We start from the raw sequence: 14,965 nt of genomic DNA on the forward strand, positions 1-14,965 counted from the left end.
CCCATCAGTCTCCATGCCTCCGTAGTGGCGTCAACAGTGTTGATATCTCGGTCATGCAGTCTGGGGCGTTTGTGTAATAATATGTTTGCCAGTGGTATCGGGTTCGTGTCCCCAGCCTCCACCGCCACGTGCGTTAGGAAGGGAACCTCGTGGTGCCAGTAATGCGCGAATTGCGCCTGGGCGCATAAGTAGTACAGATAAAAGTCAGGCACCTTGAAGCCCCCTTTCGCATATGGGAGTGTCATGGTGTGCAACTCCATTCTAGCTTGCTTCCCGGCCCAGAGTAGACTAACCACCAAGGTGTTTATATGACGAAAGACTGTCGCTGGTGGCTTAATAGGGATATTATTGAATAGGTATAGAAACTTGGGCAGGAGCACCATTTTCACTATGGCTGCCCGGTCCGCTAGGGATAATGGAAGTTTATTCCAACGTTTTATTTTATCCTCCAAGGTCGCTATTACTCGTCCATAGTTCGTGCGTATGACAATTTCAGGGTCCCTGTGAAACCAGACTCCCAAGTACTTCGTAGGGTCTTCCTGCCACTCAAGCGGGTAGTCTAGGGGTGTAGGGCGTGTGCTGTCAGTCAGTGCTATGATGAGTGATTTGTCCCAGTTTATTTGTAGGCCTGAGTGATTCCCGAACTTAATGTACTCCCTCATTAGCGGATTCAGGTTGTGTGCTGGATCCTTGACATAGAGCACCATGTCATCTGCATATAACGATATGTGAATGGGGCGTGATGGCATTTGTATGGCCGAATAGTGATGGTGTTGCCTAATTTTACAGGCCAAAGGCTCCAGGACCAATGCAAAAAGCATTGGCGATAGCGGGCAGCCCTGCCTAGTGCCCCTGCATATCGGAATTGGCTCTGAAATATGCCTATTAATGCGGATTCTTGCTGAAAGGTTGGTATATAGCATTGATATCCACCCAAGGAACATCAGGGGAAACCCCATGCGCACCAGAATTGCCTGAATGAAAGACCATCCTATGGTGTCAAACGCCTTGGCAGCATCAAGTAACACTGCCACTGCTTTCGTGTCGGGGGACAAGTAGTGTGCCAGGGCAAACAGTGTGCGAGTGTTATGAGTTGTGGCTCTGTCAGGAATAAATCCAGATTGGTCCGGCCTGATTAAGAGGGGCATAAGTGGTTTTAGCCTTTTGGCAAGCAGACTGGCGATTATTTTAGTGTCTACATTCAGTAAGGACAGAGGGCGATACGAGTCGCATTTATCTTCTTCCTTACCCGGCTTTAGGAGTGCAATGAGTAAGGCTTCTCTCATGGATGCAGGCAGTGTTTGGGCCTCATGTGCAGCGCCATACAGTCGCACCAAGTGGGGAGCGAGCAGATCCACATATTCTTTGTAGAATTCTGTCACGTAGCCGTCTGGCCCCGGCGCTTTGTTGTTCGGCAACCGCTTGATAGTGTCGGTAACCTCTTCCACCGTGACAGGCCGCGCTAAGTAGGCCCTGTGGCCATCGGACAGCCATGCCAATTCCACATCCTCCATATATGCTAGTAATTCTTCTTGTGTGGGTGAGGGGCGTGCTGCATACAGGGTGCCGTAATGTGCCATAAATTCCCTTATGACCTCCTTGATGTCGGTCACCTTTTCCCCCGTGGCCCTACTGATGGCCGTTATGTTTTGAGGGGCCCGCCCCGTACAAATCTTGTCTGCTAGTGCCTTGCCTGGTCTGCCTCCCTCTCCATAGCGCCTGGCTGTGGCCCTTTTGGTGACGTATTTGAGTTCGTCAGAGGCGAACTGTCTGTGTTCGGTCAGAAGTGATTGTATGTTTCCGAGTATCTTAGCGTCCCCTGTGTGCATGCAGGTTTGCTCTAGGTCTTGTATGGCCTCTTCGCGAGTTCGAAGTTGTTTTCTGATGTCCTTCAGTATGCCCGAGGACGTACTGATGCACACCCCCCTGATTGTGGCCTTGAACGCCTCCCACAGCAGACTTGGGTCGTCCGTTGTTGGGCCATTGATGTCAAAGTAGTCTATAATCGCTGCGTGTATAGTGGTGACATACAGTGGGTCTTTCAGGGCCGCCGCATTAAAACGCCAAGTGAATGGCGGTGGCTCATAATGCGGGATCTCAATCTTCAGCAGAACCGGGTTGTGATCCGACAATGTCCTGGGCAGGTGTGAAACGTGTTTAACCCAAGATAGCACTTCTAGTGTACCCAGCCAGTAGTCTAGCCGCGCCCAACTATTGTTCGCCGCATTAATGTGAGTCGCAGCCGTGATCCCCGGGTTACCATCCCTCCAAATGTCAGTCAGTTGAAGGTCCTCCATCGCATCCCCCAGCATGTGCCGTGCATTTCCGTGGTGTTCTGTGGTGTGTGCAGCTCGGTCTAAGTGGTCTTGCAACGTCACATTGAAATCCCCTCCCCACAGCACATGATCTACATGTTTATCTGAAATTGTCTGCCATTGGCGTCTGTAAAACCCAGGGTCATCTATGTTGGGACCATATGTGTTCAGCAGCAGGATCCTCTGCCCCCTGAGCTTCCCCTCCACCATTACACTCCTACCCTCCGAGTCCCTGTCCACGCTAGTGATTTCAAAGTGGGTCCCTTTACGTATTAGGACACTGACCCCTCTGGAGTAAGTTGAGTAGTTCGAGCTTGTTACCGATTCTGCCCATCTGTTACCCAAGGTAGGTGCGTGCGTGGGGCCCTGATGCGTTTCCTGTAAGAAAACTATATCAACATGCAGCCTGTCAAGATAGGCAAACATTTGTCTGATCTTTTTCGGGTTGCCTAGCCCCCTGACATTCCATGTGAGTAGAGCCAATGTATTAACTCTCGACATCTTTACCTGAACCCATCAGATCATATCGCTTGATGTGTAACCGCCTTACACGGTACCGTGCAGACAGGAAATATTGGAGCGTATGGTGCGTGTCGCACGTTTGATTAGTGAAACAGAGGTTTGAACCTGCATGTGTTGGTATGGTCACGGAGTTCGCCATGCTTCTCAGACACAGAGTTTGTGATTCGGACATTCCCTTTCCCCCCTCTAACCCCCCACCCACTTCAGCCCCCAAACTTTGCCAAAGCCATCCCGTAACAAACTTAACTCTCTTTCTAAAACTCAGTGTGGGGCGCACCCACTTGGGGGTGTCGCCAGGTTCACACATCTCCATCCACGTAGTGGACGTGGGTGGACGCCTTTAACGGCTGCAATGTCGTGTGTAACATCTTTCACCCTTTTCCCCTCACCCGCCATTCGAAGGGAAAGTATGACATCTAGTAACCTTAAGTAATGCGAGTCTCTGTACCCCAGTTTCACTCGCCATTATGAGTCCGAGGCAGTGTTGGCAATAGCGTCCGGCTCAGTGGCCTGCCAGTGTTCGTGGCCCCAATACAATAGCCACTGCCAGAGCGGCCATTTAGACCTCTGACCATGCAGTGTTACAGTGCGTACTTCAGAGCTCACCAGCCTTACACATACTCACTGTGGGGTTGTCCGTCTTGGGTTCTCTCGTCGTGAGAGCTAGGTTGCAAGTCTTTTTAGTCCCACAGTGTCCGGGCAAGCTCCCCGGGGCAGGCCAACGTTGGCTGTCCTTATCAACTTGGTTCTCAGTGGAGTCCCTTGTCCGCACCGGGGGGCATCTGGGTATCTTGACCTCCTCTCCTGTTATTCCACATCGCTGGTCGATTCCGTTCTGTTCTGTTCCTTCCGTCGCTTCCCTTGCTGCTTAACAAAATCATACGCCGCCTGCACTGTTGTCAAAATAACTGGTTTGCTCAAGTTTGTGATTTTAAGTTTAGCAGGGTACAGCATTGCGTACTCTAGTCCCAGGTCACGTAGCTTCTTCTTGACCGGTGCAAACTCTTTCCGTGCCTGCTGCACCGCCATGGTATGGTCGGGGTAAAACTCCAGAGTGTTCCCCTGATGTGTGATTTTGCCCATTTCCCTGGCGAGCCGAAGGACTGTGTCTCTGTCCCTGTAGTTGAGTGTACGTGCTATGATCATTCTTGAGGTAGCTCCCGGTTTCGGTACAGGTGCCAGAGAGCGATGAGCTCTTTCGATCAAAAACACAGAGGATAATTTGTCTGCGCCAAATATTTCTTTCAAGAGTGACTCGATATAGGTTTCCATCTTTCCAGTGTTGGTGGATTCCGGCAGGCCCGAGATTCGGAGGTTGTTCCGCCTGGACCTAGCTTCCTGATCTTCCACCTTCGCGCGCAAAATCCCCACAGTTTTCTCCAGCCCCTCGCACTTCTTTGATGTGGTTTTATGCTCATCCTCCATGTCAGAAATACGTTGTTCTGCTTCTACTAGCCGCCCGTCGTGATGTTCTATTTTGGCCGCCATATTATCCACCCTCTGCACCACATTGTCGAGTTTTCCGTTCATTTCTTGCAAACTTTGCTGGATTGCGCGGAGTACCGATTCCATGGCTGACCCTACCGCCAATTCCCCGTCACCTTCAACTTCGGGGGTGGTCGTCACGTTTTTGGGTTGCTTTCTCACTTCAAAGGGGAGCTTGGACTGTTGTTTATCCGGTTTCCCCATGCTCCGCTGCTGGCAAGGCGAGGGGTGGTCCGCTGTGTGTCAGTCGCTGGCCGTCTGCGCACTTTGTCCCGCCGGTGTCAGGGCCCCCCACCGCGAGGTGCGTCTGCTCATCGACCTGTGCGGCGGTTAGGAGCGTTGGCGAAGTCGTTGTCCACTCGTGAGGTACGCAGCGACAGTGTCTGCAGCTGGCTCACTCACTGTCCGCTGGGTTCGGGCTGGCTGTGGAGTGTTGCACGCGCTGTTAGCGCCTCATGGGGATCTCCATGTGGTCCCGTGTCACTGGTGCTCGACTCTCCTTCCCTAGGTGCGCCGAGCTGAGTGGCGCGCAATTCATGCGGGGCAGTGGTCCGAGTTCATCCGAATCAATCGGAGGGTAGGATCACCTCGAGTGTGCTTATTCCGCTTTCCGCTGGTGTTCCTCCGTGTGCTGTGGTTGCATTCCGCCTGTCCCGGGGGCGGTCAACAGTGCCGGTCTCGTGCGTTCCAGCGCCGCCGTCATCTTGAATCTGCTGGAACGCACCGCTAATTACCCCGTTATGTGCTTCAGCCGCTTGCATTCACGGTTTCGCAGCTCCGCAGCTCTCTCCGCATCGCCAATCCTCCCTGTCACCTTCTTGCTGTGGCTCTCAGCGCCGGGCAGGCGAAGATCTTCGTCAGTGCCGGCGAGCGCCAGGCGCGGCCCTTTTGAGTGTGCTCCGGCAGCTCTCCTCTTTTCCGCTGTTTTCTCGCTGCAGGTCGTTCTGGCAGCCACCGCAGCTACACCATCGTGTCGGCTACACTTTCCGACATCCGATGCTGTGTTGTGGGCGGGTGTAACGGCAGATGTAAAGGGCGAAAGGGCCGTTATTGTTGCGTCCGCCCGGCGGAGCCGACAGTTCAGCCAGCCATCCCGCAGTGCGCCCTCTAGCGCCCCCAAAACATTGCCAATCATGCTTTGGCTCAGCCCAGTGGAGTATTCGTCTTTCACCTAACGTCACTTGCTATTTGGGTTCATCTTTCCACCTTCACTCAAGTGCTTGCATTGCATTTCACAATTATAGCCCTCTCAGTCTGCTCTTTCTGGCTCCTTCCTGTGTGTCTGTCTCTAATGTGCATATTTACAATGCCCCTGCAGCACATTAAAGCTGCCGGAGCGTCACTTTTATGATGCTCCTGAGGCACAGTGTGTCTGCACATATTTACAAGGCCACGTAAAGCCACCCTGACTGGCTTTTCATGGCCTTGTAAATATGGCCCCTTTCACTCATTACTCTGCATGAAAGGGGCGTACCATGGGTGTTGCAGTGGGTGTTCCTACGCAATGCCCATGGAATTTGCTGTACTTCCAGATTTAGAAGGTTTCGTAAGCCTGGGAATGCATCAGATTCGTATGCCTCCCCAGGGGAAGCGTAAAAGTGGTGCTACAAGGTGAAATGCCGTTATTTAGCCTCATTTTTGTCTCTTTCTATGTATGCTGCATACTGCAGCACACATAGAACAAGGAAAACTCCATCAATGATTGTTTATGGAAGGAGTCCCTTCCTGCACATAAATAACCATCCCTGCAATTCAAGCACCCATGCAGCATGCTGCAAAGGTGCCTGCATTGGCTCTAGGCAGCCAATTGTGTGCCAGCGCAGAGGAAAACACAGGAATGCATTGTATTGCTGTAAATACAATGTTACACTGCCCTTTTGTAATGATGCAACGCGGCACAGCAAGATGGCTTCTGGTGCCGCACTGCGTTATTTTCTAGTAACTATGCCCCAGGGAGACTTAGGTCCTCATTTATGGGGAATTGGCATGGGACGGCACCGCAAGGCTTCTTGCTACGCTGCCCTACGCCAATGTGAAAGGGCAGGAATGCACCACATTTATTAAATACTGTGCATTCCTATCCTTTTCCCTGCACTGATGCACAATTTACTGCCTAGTGCCAACGCAGCACCCTTTAACCATGGTGCAAGGGTATCTGCGTTGCATGCAGGATTGTTTTTAATCAGAAAGGGACACCTTCCTGCACAAAAACAATCTAAGAGGTGTTTTCCTTTTTCTATGTGTCCTGCAAGATGTAGCACACATGGAAATAGGAAAAAAGTAGGAGAAATAAAAAGAATCCTTCTTCTTACACTTGCTCTGAGGAGATGTAAGGTTTTGGCGCTGCTACAGATTTACAGGATTAAGAAAATCTGGGGCAGCGTCAAAATCCATGGATCTTGCACCCATGGAGCTTCTCCCTGACGCAGAGTACGGCAACGCAGCCTCTTGCGCTGTTTTGTCTTACTCCATATCTATGAGGCCATGCAAAGTGGCTTTGTGTGGCCTCATAGATATATGTGAGAGGCTTGACTGCTGGAGTGTCAAAAAAAGTGATGCTCCTGCTGCACAAGCCTCTCATAAATAAGCCCCTTAGTGATTTAACCAGAAACACTGGATGGTGAACCAACGCCCAGAGTCAAATCGTGTTTCCCAGTTCCAAAGTCGACAGCTCTGGGCGTAAATCCACGTACTCTACCGGCTACTGCTGACCCTGTAGACCGTCTCTAAACAGTGACTTTTTGGGCAGTGGCCAGTGCTCCAACTGTTCACGATCAACCAAAAATAATCAGACACACAAATAACCCACCATAATCAGAAAAAAGACTAGAGGAAGGTTTACATGGATTTGGAGGTAAAGCAAGAAACTAACAAAAGTGAAAAAGACAGATTGTAAATCAATACTCGGAAGACCCGCAAACGCGACAGGGAACCGGTTACGGCAGGGGGAAGAAAATATTCCTTGAAGACCTTCATGTAATGCTCAGGAATCTGGTGTGCCGCACAACACAAGCAAGCACCAAGCACAGGATGCAGTTATAAGGAAGGTAAGTCTAATAAAGCCACTAGCGCCACCGTGAACCGAATTAATCAGCAAACCAGCAGATACTTTGCCACAAATCCACACCCAGACTATACAACACGGAGTAAAATACCCTCCCCCAACCGCACGGATCGTCCTACGAGGGCAATCGATGACTATCTGGCAATGACTTACATGACCTTCTCATTTCATACACCAGCCATAATGACAATAGCAAGTCTCTAGATGGCACTATCCTATCCATCCGACCCAACCCCTAAAGAGAACCCACTCACAATTACAGATCCATAATTAGGGAAAACCTCACAAAGGTCAACATAATGCAATCTACCCTCACTCACTCAACTAGCAAATGAAAGTGTGCACTAATCAATTGCAGATTGGCTAACAAACATGCTAGGGTCATTTATGATCTCATTCTGTCGAATGATCTGGACAACATCATCCTCACCGAAACATGTCTAAAGAGTTCCTCTGCTCCCATTCTTGACCTACTGGTGCCCCCTAGTCATGATATATTTCGCCTGGATAGAACTGAGAAACCCAGAGGGGGGTTAGCCTGCATCTATCAAAACATATTCACAGTTAATCAAGCAGACTCCATCTCCCTATCCTCCTGTGAATATCTCTGCACCAACATTTCTGATGACAAGGGCATCATCTGCCCACTTCACATAATATACCACCCTCCGGGTGACAATCTGAAGTTCATTGATGAACTAATGGAAGTCATTACAGCCAACATCAACTCACAAGTGCGGCAGATCTTTCTGGGAGACTTCAATCTCCATTGGAACAATACTGGTTAGCATGATGTAAGCGGTCTCAAATCCTTTCTGTCAGACAGGGATCTATCCCAATTCTGTGACAGCCCAACCCACAACAAGGGGGAGACATTAGACCTCATCATGGCAAAAACAAACACTATATCACTAGAATCCATCTCCCCATGTGACTGGACTGACATTACAGCATCTTCTTCTACATCAACAGTGAGGTAACTCCAAAACAAAGCCAACCTACAAAAACAAAACAATGGAAAAGGAATATCCAAAATATCAATCCCAATGACATGATATCCCAATGCAATTCCGCCCTGGTCCCATCAGCAGACATGACTGAGGTCCATGATCTCACAGACTTTTACAACGCCACTATGCTTGAAATCCTTGATACCACAGCGCCCCTCCAAGAAAAAAACATCTCCACCAAAATCTCCAAACCATGGTTCAATGAGAATCTAAACTCGGACCGGCGCAAGTTAAGACTAGCTGAGCGAGCATAGAAATCAGCACCCTCCACTGATCACATATACCAACTTAGAGCACTGAGAAATACTTACAACAGAAAAATCTTAAAAGCGAAAGCAGATTTCTTCAAAACACAGCTGACCCAAGTCATTAACCGTCCCAAAAAACTATTCGAAATGGTAAAACAACAATCACGTAACTCTCCAAACGTAGTGAAGCTAAGCAACCCGGCTAGCCCTAACTGCAATGAGCTTGCCAAATTCTTCCTAGGAAAGACTAGAACCATTGAAAATGACATTCAATCCAAGAAAGAACTCCAACAAACTACTGACCAAGAGTCTATTCTTTACACACAGATCAAGGACCTTTTTAGCTTTCCAATCGAAGTTCCAAAAACAATGCCAGCTGGCACTCCTTCTCACCCATCCTTGAACACAAAATCTATAGCTCCCTATTAGCAATCAACTCTGCCAATAATTTCTCCGATCCCCCACCCCCACTGTATTCAAAATGATAAAGCCCTCTATTCTACCCTTATGGGCAAAAATTGTTAACGCTTCTCTGAGTCAAGGTTCCATTCCTGACTGCCTTAAAATAGGGCAGGTCACACCTATACTAAAGAAAGCCAACTCCCTCTCCGCAGACCTCAACAACTATCGCCCTATATCCAGCATCCCCACTCTGGCGAAGTTATTGGAAAAATGTGTACAAATTCAACTTTGCAACCACTTCGAGAACTTCAACCTCCTAGATAAACACCAATCCGGCTTCCATCAAGGCCACAGTACCGAATCAGCACTCACCCATATAATGGATGACATTTTAAAAATGTTAGATCATAACGAATCGTGTCTATTGATACTTCTTGACCTGTTTTCCGCTTTCGACGCGGTTAAACATGACAATCTACTGTCCCTACTTGAACAAAGGATGGGCCTAACCCGTCCAGTGTTACAATGGTTCACCTCCTTCCTAAGCAACAGAACCCACAGAATCAAGATGAAGCAATCATTCTCTCAACCATCCATGATCACACTAGGAGTTCCACAGGGATCAGCACTATCACCAATCCCTTTTAATCTACTCATGGAACCCCTTGCTAATGCGCTGAATTCTGCAAACATTCTATATCACCTATACGCGGACTACACTCAACTATATATGAAAATCTTCTCACCAGATGACTTCATTTCCCTCAACGCCATTCTTCATAATACCCAAAGTTGGCTCAATGCAACCACCTCATGCTCAACACCAAGAAAACTCATCTCCCCTCCCAATCAGACACCCAAGATAGGCTTATGGCTGAAGCATCTTACTACCTTTGATTACGCCCGATACATCATTGACTCCGCAAAATCCCTGGGAGTCACCCTGGACAAACATTTATATATGCAGGCACAAATCTACAATGCCAACAGGGGAGCCAATTATCTGTTGAGTATCCTAGGGAAATTTAAACCCTTTCTCCCACACACTGATCTAAAAATTGCGATTCAAGCTCTAGTACTACCAAGACCGGACTATGGAAGCACTACTCTATGCGGTCTTCCAAAATACAAGCTAGCACTGCTCAGGGCATCGCTTAACGCTGGGGCCAGGCAGGTCTCTGGAATAAAAATAAATAACCACATCACCCCGGCCCTGAAGGCTCTGAACTGGCTACCCTACGAGTCAAGAATACAACTAAAGATCGCCTGCATAACACATAAAGCCCTACATAGCAACACCCCCAGCTATTTAGCACAAAAGCTAGAGTGGTCAGGAGGTTGCAGACATTCGCGAAGCTTGAGCTCATTACTACTAAAACCTCAGTCCTTCCACAAAAAGAGAACTGGGTGCAGCGCTTTCTCAGGTATCGCACCGAAGATTTGGAACAACCTTCCCCCAGACGTACGCAGAATCTCCTCCTTTACCGCCTTAAGAAAAGAAGCGAAAATGTTTCTAATAACAAATTAACATCCTAAATCTTTAACTCTCTGATGCTTATTTGCCACTGATTATATCCAAACACCAATGTCTAACTCTTTTGTATTATATGCGATTTCCGATTTTATGTATAATATGTGAAAACAATGTACTGTAAAGTGCTTTGATACCCCCGTGGGTCATGTTTGCACTATATAAAACTTTGTAAATAAATAAATAAGCAAGCACCAGACGTCTGCTGCTCTGGAAAAGAAGACAGAACCAGTTCTGCATTGATATAAATATTGGAACATCACCGGTGAAAGAGCAGACAGTTGTACTGGAGCAATTTTCAGACTAGGTGTGGTGCCATTAATGTTATATCACTGAAGTCACAGGAGTTGCGAAAAATCCAAGCGTAACACAAAAAACAAGTGTGACAAATGTGCAACACCCATTCAGCAGGAAAGTGGTATGGGTGTGGTATGTAGCCAGTGGTGCATTTTGGATCACTGGTGAGGTAGTACACTGTCATTAGCAGGCAGCGCATTTTCCATTGAAATTGACTCTATATTTGCATACACATGCAGTTTTACTGGTAAAACTATATAGCGCACAAACAATAATGTGTCGTTGGGTTTCAGCAAATACTTAATATTTGCACATTACCAAGTAAAGTGCCTTGATTTGTTTTGATCCTATTAAAATCTTTGATTCCATCACACTTCAGAATGATAAAAAAATGCTTTATTTGTGCCTTCCTGATATATTTTGAAATATGTGTATAGTTAATTTATAGATATTTAAATGTTGATGTGTGTTAGAAAAAAATAACATACAATAGCCATGCCTTTCCCTTCCTCTGCTTCAGCATGATTGTGACCTAGTCCCTTTTACAAAATCCTCTCACTTTGTAGTTAGAGAAATACAAATAAACACCAGTTTTCGAATTAGAAGCAATTTGTCAGAAGACAGAGCTTGGGATTTGACCTTTGTCTTGAACACGCAGCAAGTGTGGCAAGATAAATGCAATCTAAAGGCAACTTTATTGCTAATTCGCCTACTGAACTCCAACATGGTTATTTCTGGGGGTGCTGCAGCACCCCTCTAACCTCAGCTTCCAGCGCCTATGTGCATAGGCACTGCAGAAAGGCATACCAGATGCACAAAATAGCACTTACAATGTGGGCATTTGCAGCAGAAATCATTACAAGCATGTAGAAATTAACTTATCAAAGGAGTCCTAAGGGGCTGAGTTACAAAATCCATGGAAAGCCATAAACATGAATAGTCAATGAATAGTCTGCCTTTCGCACACTGGCCTAGACAATTAGGAGCCACTGTGCATGGAAACAGAGAAAAGATTGGCCTATTCTTTAAATACCGTTATTTATTTTGCAGCTATAACATTTCAACAGAAAGGACCAGCGGGTGGAAGGATTGGTTGACAAGAGCTAAAAATAAGTAACTGGGGTGTGGGTTGCAGAAGTAGTATTGCAAGATCTTAAAGATGAAGACAAAAATCTTAAAATATATCTATGGTCATTAAGACACATATATGTACCCGTACATGTTTACAGTATTGTATTTATGAGTTATATGGAGCATGGATAAAAAGCAGATGTCAATTGTTATCATCTGGCATCATGAGATGGCACTTTCGGGCTTGCGTGGATGCTCGTAGAGTTGTGGTCTAATGCTATTGTCCTAGAATGTCAATGGACTGGCACTTATTCGCAGGGTAGGGTGGTTTCAATGAGGCTAGAAGGTTCAGCTTCTCAGGTTTTAGGGTATGCATGAAGTATAATGAGCTAGTGTGTCAGAAAAGTAGTAAAGTATATGCCATGGACACTATTTGAGTAGTGTCAGAAGGGTGCTCTGATGATGTAGGATATTGCTTTGGTAGATTGTATAAGGTTTTGCTGGTGAAAATTAAGAACTTGTCCAATGTGGTGAGCAAGTATTGGGATAGACACAAAAATAGACTAGATTGTCAGTTATACTAAGTACTGGTGAATTATACAATTCTGTAGCTGTTTGGAAAGGGCTCAATTGGCGGATATTGTGTATGTTTTATACTTGATACCCCTGTAGTGATAATTGCTATTTCTCTTCACCCACAGGAGTTCAATAGAGCACAAAGTTCTCTAGCAGAGAAGGCGAAAGTCAGAGTACCGGACAAGGTAGACTGAATTAAGTAGGAAGATAGAGCTGACAGTGAAGGAACGTACAGGGCTTCTGTCTTGGATGCATTCACCAAGAGGGGGGAAGTTGAGCCATCCCTTTGACGAATAGCAGTAAGGCAGTTAGAAATATGTGATGTGGGAGGGGGTGAGAAAGTTGAAATTGATAAAAAGATGTTGGTGTAATATGTGTAACGTAAATAATGTTTTTGAAATCTTTTTCCAATTTTAATAAAGCTTTTTATTTTTCTCCTACTTTACCATGCACAAATCTCAACTCCATCTGTGGAGTGTCCCTGTGGTAAGGAAAAGGGAAAATGAAAAAAGTTTATTCGACTCAGTAAAGTCAGTAAAAATATTTGTTTGTTAGACATTAATGTGAAATAATTTTATCTATTTAGTTTATATGTAGAACTAAAGACAAAACGCTACAGTACTGCTACTTAATTTTTTAATTCAATCTTTTATTAAATTTAAATATATAAAATTAAATTATTTTTTGCGGAAGTTGAAATGAAAAAAAAAAGGTTCACCTAAAGCAAAACAATAAAAATGTATTATGCAGTGAGAAATATTAAAAGTAATGAATAGAATTAAGTAAGAAGTTTTTAATTGCATTTTTATCAAACTTACTGATTCATATAGTTTTAAATTTAAAAAAGTTATGAAAATGTCACAACTAAATAATGAACATATTCTATTTTATATTTTTCTAACATTAAAATTAATTTATTTATATTTTTAACTATTTCAAATTATTTAATTTCATAGAATTTAGTAATATTTCCTGTGAGGTTTAATTCTAAGTCCTCACCTTCGGAAGGGTAGTGTAGAACAAGTTTTTGGCCATGTTTGGTGTTTGAATTACTTCAGCTTTGAGCTGGCATTATAAACTACTGTTTTGGGTCCCTTTTTGGTTGTAGTAACTTTAAAAGTGCAGTTCGTGAATAGCAATGGACTTACACTTTTGTGGGTGGGTGTATTTCTCTCCCTAAACCCCTCACTGAACCTCCCTAAACCTCTGCTTATTCCACTCTAATCCCCTTCCCTTTAGCATACGTATACCCCATTTTCCAGCCACTACCCCGTCCATTCCACATTTACTACTAAAACTTATACTTATGTGTGCAAAGACTCCACAGTCAGGGTGGGATCTCCGGACAGAAAAAGATAGTAGTGGCAGAAACTTTGCACGTAGGTTTGTGAATTGCATATGGGTGTATGTTTATAGTACGATTGTACTACTAAAGAATGTTTCACGAAATTCAGTTTGTGAATTGGCCCTTATATATATATATCCTTGCAGCAGCATGTGTGTTGGACTGCAAGTAAAGGAAAAGGATTTGCTTAATTTAATTTGTACTAATTATTCATCAATTCTCCGATGTCCCCATTTGTGTTTGTTCCATAATGTACGATTTTTAAAAAGTGATGCAAATAGGTCTTGCACTTCTGCTGCATGCCCTAAGTAGCTCCCCATAATGTACCATAATTCAAACTGCTGACTATGTGTTTGCACAGTAGTACACGCAGCCACATCAAATCTGAGCTTAATTAATTCCATGCAATACAAAAGTAAATAGAAACTTTTCACTGTGTGGCGGGGTTGCCCGCAACAGTGAGAACAGTGCAGACTGCATTGTACTTACTGTCACTGTGCAGACACTGATAGTCCATGCATGCCAACATTTTAGACCGGGAAAGTGAGAGATTTTAAAAAATATTCAGGGTAATGTATTCCTCATTGAATTCTATTAAAACTGGGCAATTTCTGTCAGGAGACAGCTACAATAAAAACATTTTCAGCTTCAAACATCGGGATTCTCCAGACTAAATAGGGCCTGTGTGATAACATGCCTCAGGCCACAGATGGACCTCCACAGCGTCTGTGGGATACATGCCAATATTTTAGTAGAGGAAAGTGTGAGATAATTAAAAAAATAATTGGGAGAAAATATTTCCCCCATTGACTTCTATTGAAGCAGAGGTAATTTCAGGCGGGAGATAGCCAAAATAAAGGCATTTCAGGCTTAACATTCAGGAATCTCCCGCCTGAATCTGGTCTATTGGCATTTATGGGCACCCCACGGCTGAGCAGATGGTCCCTGCACTTGTGTCTGCAGTGTGCACATGCCAATTTCCATGCCACAGTATCCTCGGACTTTTCTAAGAAGTGGTACCAGAGCTTTTCAATAGTAGATCAACTTAATTTTATTGCAACTTGGAATGAACCTGGCATCGTCAAATTGCAGCGAATGG

This window comes from Lissotriton vulgaris, chromosome 4_1 (assembly GCF_964263255.1).
Source record: "Lissotriton vulgaris chromosome 4_1, aLisVul1.2, whole genome shotgun sequence".
Lineage (NCBI taxonomy): Eukaryota > Metazoa > Chordata > Amphibia > Caudata > Salamandridae > Lissotriton > Lissotriton vulgaris.